Raw genomic sequence first — 10,617 nt, 5'->3', positions numbered from 1 at the left:
CGCGTTTTTAGCTTGTGGACCCTATAGAGGTCATAATTTTTATCCGATTTAAAAAAAACGTATTATTATATCACCGTTACACCCTAAGGACGACTAAGTTCGAATTTCGTGAAAATCGGCCCAAAACTGACAGACAAAATGGCCGCCCCTCGTTCTCAAATAGCGTAAAAACATGGTATATCAAGGTTGTAGACCCTATAGAGGTCACAATTTTTATCTGATTTTGTTGAAACTTGAAATATAAGTTGTTGAAACTTGAAATGTAAGTTTATAACCCAAAGATTTCGGTTCCTTTCGATATTTGCGCATATCAAATTGTAATTTCCTGATTTATGGCCCTCGATTGTAGGAAAAATCGCTTTCTTTTTAGCTTGTTCTCTATCCATCTCTCGAAAATGTGGGCGTATTCTGCCTGGCAGCCGCTGGTTGTTTATATATGTTTTCATTGATACTTATATTTTTGGAACAGATTGGCGCAGATTGTGATCATATGTAATCTTGTATGTTAATCATAGTAATCGTATATATGTGCATGTTGCATGAATAATTATATGGTTTAGTACATGGAAGTTTTTAAGAGTCTCCTACCTGTTTATTTCTCACAAATCTTACATGAGGGGGAGTTGATATAATATCGATTTTCCTGATTTGTGCTACATGTATGAAAACTTATATAATTCTACAGAATTTGGTATGGTCGTTGTATGGTTCAAGGGATCTTTTACCTAATACAGAGCAAAAAGTCTTAAGAAAGAGACGAATGTAAGACTTTTGTAGAATTTTTGCTCTTTTAGTTAGTAACACTATATTAATAAATATCTTGGCTAAGTCGTATCTAATGCACTCAAGAATGAGTGACAGATTGGTATATAAAAAGAGTTATAATTTGGTAAACATTAGCTGGTTCCGTGGGAATGAGAATATCATGTTTAACACGTGATCGGAAAATTACGATTGCATCATTTTGCTTAATTAACCAATCTCTATAATTATTTACATCATATTTGACTAATTAGATAATTGAAGGTCCAAAACCCAAAGCTACAAAACTATCATATTTGTGAGCATTGGTCAGACAGCCGCTTGATTCCAGAAAGGAAAATATGTAGCAGTTTCTATCAGCAGACTCGCCCCAGCGAGTCTCACTGGATAGGGTTTGAGAGAATGACTTTATTTTTGCAACCTATTGTAAAGTATGCTTATAAGTATCCAGCTATGATATATAAAACGTAAAAACGAACTGTTGCATTGTTATTCCTGATAAGACAAACGTCTTAACTAACTGCGAAAACAGTAAGAAGTAAATACACAACGTGAAGTGGAAGCAAAGACGACAAGTGGAAATACTAGACGATCACAAGGCTACTAAGATATGTAGTAAGAAAAGATGCATGGGTCATACGTAGGATGTGGCGACCGGTTTGGCGTGGTCCGCTCTCCACGTCTGAGAGAAAGGCCCATGGTATTACAAGCACCCCAATTGAAATGGCCATATCGTAGCGAGTTTTCGACCTGGAGAGGTACAATTTCGGATTTGTCAGGTTAACGCCATATACTATAACATATATATTTTATGATTTTTTTGGAGGGGGTCATGTTCCCACCATTGATCTAGTTGATTTAAGGAGCTAAGGTGGCTCAGAGAGTAGAACGTTGGCTCAGTAACTTGGAGATCCTGTTTTCGATCCCAGTGTTGGCCGAGAAAAAAGTTCATCGGGATTTTCCAACTTTGTCCCCTCTTGTTTGGTGTAGGACGGAGGGTCTGACAAAGGACAACGTATAGTCATTCAGATGGGACGAAAAATCGAGGTCCCGTGTACACATTGGCGTGCACGCAAAACATCCCTTGGAATTTGAATTAAGAGTGGCTTTCTCTGTCATGACTAATGAAAACGAACATATGCAGTGTACTCTGAGTGAAATTTAGCCAGAACAGCGACGTTACCGCCCACTTGAATTCTTACTGTCACGGGTTATTTTACTTTCACGGCAAGTAATACATGGGTGTACCTCGGTTTTTCGTCCCACCCAGCCAACACCAGAATTGAACCCCGGACTTCCCAATTAGTGAAGCCGCCACATACTCACATGAATGCGAATTCTTATTTATTTATTTTTACCGTTTTGCTATCTAAACCTCTGTGAGGCTTGTTCCTTCATTTCCCACCGTTGTGTTCCCCAGCCCTCCACCTCTTCCCCCAATTATTTGTACATTTTTTCCCATTATTTGTGTATTTTGTTCATGTGAGACCAGAGCATAAGAAGTTGAATTTTATGTATTGATTTGTTTGGTTAGTGATTTTATCTTCTATTGTAGACTACAGTAAACCAGAATTTAAAGCAACTTCCTTTTCATCTATAGAGATTACACCGTCAACAATAGAAATAACACATTAGAAAAACCCAACGACAGGGCTTTAGCTCCCTTGAGGAATCCTACCGATACTGTACGATGTGTTGATGGTTGGTGAGAGAGTGCTAATTAACACTATTTCAGAAGGTTCGTCCTCCCATGTTTACAATGGTTTACACCAAATTGTAAAAAAACTGTAGTGGCTAGTCCCTATCGAGTTCACAACCAAATTGTTGACGGACATACAGACGGAGATACATGGTGGCGGCTAATACACCCATACAGAAAAAACGCGGTTTAAAAATCACTAATGATATCACCAATTAATCCCAGAAAAGGGCTTGTCAGAATAAGATAAACAATGGACCCAATTGCATGACCCGGTTGCCGAACTTACCTGTTCTAAAAACGTTGAGTTCTTTAGAGTTTCCCCCACAATTCATAAGTTGTTCTCCTTGACAAATCATGTTACAGCGACTATCGGGTGCTTTCCTCAAGGTCTTTATAGAGAAGAAACAATAACACCCAAAACCACCCTGCAAATATAATAATACAATATACAATCGCGTTGCCATGATTGCGTAATGCTGTGAGTTGTATGGGCCCTTTAGAAGATGTATTCAATACGCAGATTGAGGTTGGTCGACTCCATTGCGCTCACAAGCGAATTGTTGAGTAAATATGTTCTACTTATTGTTGGACGCATCCGCTGCATTCGACCATTTAATTTTTCTACATACAAAGAAAAAAATATCGCAACACCCAAAATTTATTATGGAAATTAATTTATGCGAAAGGGAAATGAAAATTATGACATATTCTGTCCCAATCTGATTAAAACACAGATCCTATTTCGTTTCGTTTTTATAGTTCCAAATTTCGTTTTACTTGACTTTACTGCACTTGGATCTGGAAGAGTTGTTATTTAACTCGTGTTCTGAATGGTGTCAGGGATAAGCCAATGAAACGGTCTGTTACGGCGAGCTTTAGGCGTGTTTTTCACGGAACTGTGGGTAATCCACTAGTAACATCAAAGCTGATTGGTTAATGAAATTTCTGACGTTATAGGGTCATAAGTCGGTATTTGACCCCTGACGTGACCTATCGCTATAACTTGTCAGATCTTCATGTAGTGTAGGCCATCGAAAGTAAAAAACCAGCGGCTGCCAGGCAGGATACGCCCACATTTTCGAGAGATGGATAGAGAACAAGCTAACAAGAAAGTGATTTTTCCTACAATCAAGGGCCATAATTCAGGAAATTACAATTCGATATGCGCATATATCGAAAGGAACTTAGATCTTTGTGTTATAAACTTACATTTCAAGTTTCAACAAAATCGGATAAAAATTGTGACCTCTATAGGGTCCACAACCTTGATATACCATATTTTTACGCTATATGAGAACGAACGGCGGCCATTTTGTCTGTCAATTTTGGGGCGATTTTCACAAAATCCAAACTCAACTGTCCTTAGGGTGGAACGGTAATATAATAATACGGTTTTTTAAATCGGATAAAAATTATGACCTCTAATGGGTCCACAAGCTAAAAACATGATTTTTCGTACAATCAGGGGCCATAATTCAGGAAGTTACGGTCCGATATGGGCAAATATTAAAAGGAACCGAGATCTTTGGGTTATAAACTTATATTTCAAGTTTCAACAAAATCGGATCAAAATTGTGGCCTCTATAGGGTCCACAACCTTGATATACCATATTTTTACGCTATTTGAGAATAAACGGCGGCCATTTTGTCAATTTTGGGCCGATTTTCATGAAATTCAAACTCAGTCGTCCTTAGGGGTGTAACGGTGATATAATAATACGTTTTTTTAAAGCGGATAAAAATTATGACCTCTATAGGGTCCACAAGCTAAAAACGCGATTTTTCGTACAATCAGGGGCCATAATTCAGGAAATTACGGTCCGATACGCGCGAATATCGAAAGGAACCGAGATCTTTGGGTTATAGACTTATATTTTAAGTTTCAACAAAATCGGATAAAAATTGTGATCTCTATAGGGTCCACAACCTTGATATACCATTTTCTTACGCTATTTGAGAACGAACGGCGGCCATTTTGTCTGTCAATTTTGGGCCGATTTTTACGAAATTCGAATTCAGTCGTCCCTAGGGTGTAACGGTGATATAATAATACGTTTTTATAAATCGGGTAAAAATTATGACTTCTATAGGGTCCAGAGGCTAAAAACGTGATTTTTCGTACAATCAGGGGTCATAATTCAGGAAGTTACGGTCCGAAATGCACGAATATCGAAAGGAACCGAGATCTTTGGGTTATAAACTTACATTTCAAGTTTCAACAAAATCGGATAAAAATTGTGACCCCAATAGGGTCCACAACCTTGATATACCATATTCTTACGCTATTTGGGAACAAATGGCGGCCATTTTGTCTGTCAATTTTGGGCCGATTTTCACGAAATTCGAACTCAGTCACCCTTAGGGTGTAACAGTGATATAATAGAACGGTTTTTTAAATCGGATAAAAATTATGACTTCTATAGGGTCCACAAGCTAAAAACGTGATTTTTCGTACAATCATTGAATCAGGGGCCATAATTCAGGAAGTTACTGTCCGATATGCGCAAATATCGAAAGGAACTGAGATCTTTGGGTTTTATAAACTTACATTTCAAGTTTCAACAAAATCGGATAAAAATTGTGACCTCTATAGGGTCCACAAGCTAAAAACGTGATTTTTCGTACAAACAGGGGCCATAATCCATGAAGTTTCGATCCGATACATGCCAATATCGAGATCTTTTGGGGATAAACCTATATTTCAAGTTTCGTCGAAATCGGATAAGAATTGTGACCTGTAGAGAGTCCACAAACAATTGTGGACGGACGGACGTCCGGACGGACAGGGGCGACGGCATAATACGTCCACATGAAAATGTGGGCGTATAAAAACGACACGAAATATAGATCTGTATTTTAATCAGATTGATTCTGTCCACAATTGGCGAACATTTTAAAATCGCCGTGTTTACTGTCTTTATTTTATAATGGTACCTCGACAACTACCAAACAGATGCTAAATTATTGGCATGCAGAACGCTAGGATGCCAATGAGACAAATGGTAACACAGTTGGAGTCATCATCTATCGACTGTTAGACAGATTAATGACGTAAAAGACCACCAACTTTCTTGTAGACCTCACAGTATGTCTGCAAGAGAAAATGCAGCACTATTGACTATTTCGAGAGAGAGAGAGAGAGAGAGAGAGAGAGAGAGAGAGTTCAACGTCCATTCGACACAAACTAGGTCATTTCGGGACTATTACACATAGTTCAATTTCATTCCAATAATTCGCTTGCGCGTAGGGATCTTTAGCAGTGGGAGGAAATAGGGGTACCCGGAGAAAACCCCCGAGGTTGGACAGGCGACCCTACGCCTTGTCACGTACAACCGAGGAATCGAAACCCCGTAAGCTGACTCATTGACAGACCTTATGATACAGCGCGCACGTGCTAACCATTCGGCCATCCAACCTCTCCAATGGTGACAGGAGTGAACAAGTGACCTAGACTGGCGAAAGCTACACCAGATATTGACTTCTTTCGCTGCTTTGGCGTCTTTATGGACAACTTGAACTGAAGGATTTCCTATTGACCTGTACCAGCCATGGTTGTTTGGACTTGATTTCACTCATTTTCCGCCTTTATTTTTGAACTCGACAGAATCACATTAAATGTCGTTATTTGCTCGAGACAGTTCAGGAAGACTGATTACATATCTGATCAAAGATATTAAAAAAGGGGTATTGCCATACTTTTTTTACTCTGTGTTTACATAAAAGATCAAATATGGCCTGGTTTGTACGAAAACTGGAACTCTTTTAATATGCTTTTATTCTGGCGTGTTGTACCTTTAGCAAGTAAATGGTGTATAAAAAAGAAATGCTTACAAATAATCCAGCATGATTATGTTTCTTTTCTAAACATACGGCAACGCACATGGGTGTTGTCATACGAAGAGACTTAAACGCCATTGATGAAGTGTCCTTGCCCTTTGGTGGATAATAACAGCCAATCCTTACTGTCAGTAACAAAAATACTTAAATATTTAATATAGGTATACAAATTATTTTAGATCAAAAACATTAATATTAATAGTTATCCTTTCCGGTTATCATTTAAAAGAACAACAATTTCAAATAGAATTGGCACAAAATAGTATATGTTTCGCGATTTAGTTCAGGGAATTGCTCTTTAATCATTGGATCACAGGCCTGGTTCGTAGGGTGGATAGTAGACTTTAAAGTAATTTTCTAGTTGGCAATCGTAAATGATTGAGGCGGTTACCCAGGGCAGTATCTAGCGGGGTGCAGTCAATCGGTTTTAAGGGCGCTCACACCCCAATGGGTTCGTTTGCCCTGATCTAAACTTTCTTATATCACATACGTGGAGGCTATGGCGCCCCACCACTCTGCTGCACCCCCACTTTTAAAACCCTATATACAGCTCTGTTCGAATGTGCTATCTTTTGGAAGTTTTTTGAAAGGAAAATAATACACAGACACAGACTCTTTAGGGGCGAGGCCGGAGACGTGAGTCATATCACAAAAATATACAAATATCTACGGGCAGCTTGTTTGTGTTTTAAAAAAGTTGATAAATACCCACATAAGGCAACCACAAATACAAAAAGGAGCGCGGAATAAGATTCAACGAATCAAACCGGAATTACATTGTACTTACATAGTGCCATTTTAGCAGATGTATATATAGGACGATGTCTATAATCAGGTTCAGGAACATAACCTACAAAATAATACAGAGTAAATCTATTATAACTGCAAATATCAGACATGTGTGCGCATCAATAAAAGGATATGAATGTGTAACTAAGTAAAATTTGAATGTCTCCTTCTCCTAAGAAAGCCTTTAGATCCCTACTTTTCCTTCTCCAAAAGGTACATCTGCCAGACATAATTGAAATTGTTAGAAAGTTAATTCAACACACTTTGTAAGAAATATTCAAAGTATTAGTTAATCTCTGAAAATACCGAAATACTTTTATGCATGAGTACCATTTTCGGGTCCAACGTAGGGGCGGGTTTTAAAAGTGAACCTGATTATTAGCAGGATTATAAAGTAATTTTTACTACCTCCATTCCTCATCTGACACCATGTACTGTATGACGAATAACAAGAATATTATTATACGGAACAATGCCACCAAATAGAGGAGAATATTATACTTAGCTCAACTAATGATATTATTCTTGGGGTGGTTAATAAACAACTCAGACAAACAAATGATACAAGAACAGCATTAATTTCCCAGACATTTACAATTTAAGTAATATCATGTTAATACATCTTTTAAATGTGGTGCCTCCTTAAACAATATGTTTTACGTATAAAGTTGTGCCCTCATTTTTGTTATTCTATTGATGTCCAGATATGCCCCAGAAATCACCACTGACTGATGAATTCCCCCCACCCCCTCCCACCCCCCACCACCCGACTTGAGCACCCACTAAAAAAATCAGGGCAACGAAATGAAATACATAAGCTTACCTGTTGGATAAGCAGCGAAACTGAAATCACCACCACAGTTCTGTCTTTTATTACCCTTACATGGTAAACTACATTGGCTCATATCTACGCGTCGTGCAAATTTATAAGCCATTATACATTTACACATATTGCCTTGCTGCAATAAATATATTTTAAAATATAAAATATTGTAGTATTAAACTCAATTCATTCCATAAAACACAACCATTTTAAGACATTTTGGTCCAAATATTAGTCATATCGATAAATTCTAACTACATGAAGTTATTACCATGTAAAGTTAATAGTGTGTTCTATCCATTTAAACTTTTGAGATATATTGTAATATTAAACCCAATTCATCCCCCATCAAACACAACCAAGATCCAACTTTTAAAACATTTTAGTCCAAATATTATTCATATCGATCAATTCTAACTGCATAAAGCTATGGCCATGTAAAGTTAAAATTGTTTTCTATTCATTTAAACTTTTTAAATATAGATGTATTTTTATGATGTCATCGATATGACGCGGCACCATTGGGTTTAACAAAGTAAGAGATTCGTTAAATTCAAACTGCACCAAAAGTCACTTCAATATTCAAACAAACTAGTTAGACATAAATACGTTGATTTATCAAACAAAAGGGCATATCTCTATAGCCTATCACAAATACGGTGCTATATTTTGGACAGTAGTCGTATGCTATGTTCATACCTTGATCAGTGCAACATGGCGTCGATGTCGCCAACAGAGGGCAACACATTCGTTTACATCTTTCTTGGGAGCAACAGGCCACAGCTTATCATCTGTTTTATAACATATATCACGGCCAACACCTATAAAGAAAACATCATGTTTTAGATGCCTGTAAGATAGCCATGACTATAGTGTGTATAAGTACCCCATGTTCACAGCGACACATCTATTGCTTCACTATGAATTTCACTATCTGTGTAATTCACGTTTTGTTCTTTTAAATCCCAAACTCAGGAAAACCATTTAAGCTGTTAGCTATAATGTCTTAGAACTCTAACCTCTAACTAATATCTCTCCCTCAATCCGATCGCTCGGCTTCACGATCTCCCCAATAATCTCGGATCGCCAAATTCAAAGCGCACATTTTCAAAAAATGACCCCGCGGGAAAACCAGGTACTATTAATTTCATTGATCAATCGATGTAGACATTATCTTTAATGTCCACATATGGACACTGGGTGCTTTATGTCATTGACTGGTAGATTACTTATTTGGTTCTTTCATGGACCGTATATAATAGGCACCATGGTTCTTTTGACAAATAACAGGTCTTTGTGGCGCCAAAATGTTTCCGAGTTACCGATATAACCCCGGACATAACAAAGGGGCATAATATGGAAGTTATCTTAATTCAATGAAAATCAAAAGTCTCGGACTAGTCTTCTTCTATTAGTGTTTTACGTCAGCTTCCGCCAAGGGTGATATTGTAGACAAGTTGTCTTATTTTTTTATTATGCTTAGCGCACGGGTAGGGATCTTTTCTGTGGGAGATAACAGGAGTAAATCCATAAGGTCGAGAAGGCACCCCCATCTCCACGCCACATACGCTCACCCTAGGGAGCCAGAGGTGACCAGCTAGCTAGAGTTCGAATTCGACGCTAGGCCATCCCAACCCCTCTACCTCTCAGACTAAAAGTACTAATAAAGTTTGTTACGACAGGTAGCCTAATCAGTTTCAAATTGAACCAAGTCAACTTTTAAATACTATTGCTCTCCTTTATTGTATTTTTTTTTTTTCAATTTACAATTTTCTTACTGCTGTTGTGACCGAGGGCGTCACTTCGTCATCTTTAATCAGAAGGCATTAGTCTGTTACTGACCATGTCAGTCTGTTACCAATTTCACTTCTAATACTGTTCCGGTAATAATATGGAAAATAATTGCCATAGGTGTTAAAGATTTACATTTGTATAAAGGCTATCCATCAATTAAATCAATCCAAAATACAAAGTTATATTGTAAATCGTCCGGTAATAATATGGAAAATAATTGCCACAGTTGAAAAAAAATACATTTGTATATAAAGGATATCCATCAATTAAATCAATCCAAAAATACAAAGTTATATTGTAAATCGTTCAACACTGAGTATGTGGACTATCAACGTTAGGTTGCAAGAATGCCAGTCTGTTACCATGACTTTGAGAAGCAATAAATGAAATTTTTTTGAAAGTATGTGATACTGTTTTGTATTAAAATGATTCTGCAAGATAACTACTAGTATAGGCTATAAATACCGGTATGCCAAATATTTAGCACTATCGTCATCGACATCGACTTCGAATTTTGGTTTTATTTTATTTATATCTTAAAGGAGCTAAATCGCTAATTTTTGGGACCTTGACAGAAATTGACACAAATGGGTCGCAACGCATATAATAATGTAATGTGAATGTATATAAACTGGGTTACATTCAACCGTTTCTGTTTTTACTGCAATTTCTAATCAGTTATGTTCTGCGAAATACGCCAGAAGTCTTAATTGAATGGCAATCTTTAGCGCCTGGTTATTCCAGTCGACACCGTTGATATTTATTGCGCATGCTCTCCAGATAAGAATATAGCGTCACCATATGACATGACTTGTGGGATATGTATAGGCTCCGCGTTCTTTGAGTCTCTTGTTCCAGATGGCGCTGAAACGCATTATGGTACACGACTCGTGTATGGTTAAATGTTTAT

The sequence above is a fragment of the Patella vulgata genome, chromosome 5 (genome assembly GCF_932274485.2).
Source record: "Patella vulgata chromosome 5, xgPatVulg1.2, whole genome shotgun sequence".
Taxonomy (NCBI): domain Eukaryota; kingdom Metazoa; phylum Mollusca; class Gastropoda; family Patellidae; genus Patella; species Patella vulgata.
The sequence above is the reverse complement of the archived record's forward strand: the minus strand, read 5'-3'. Positions refer to the sequence as shown.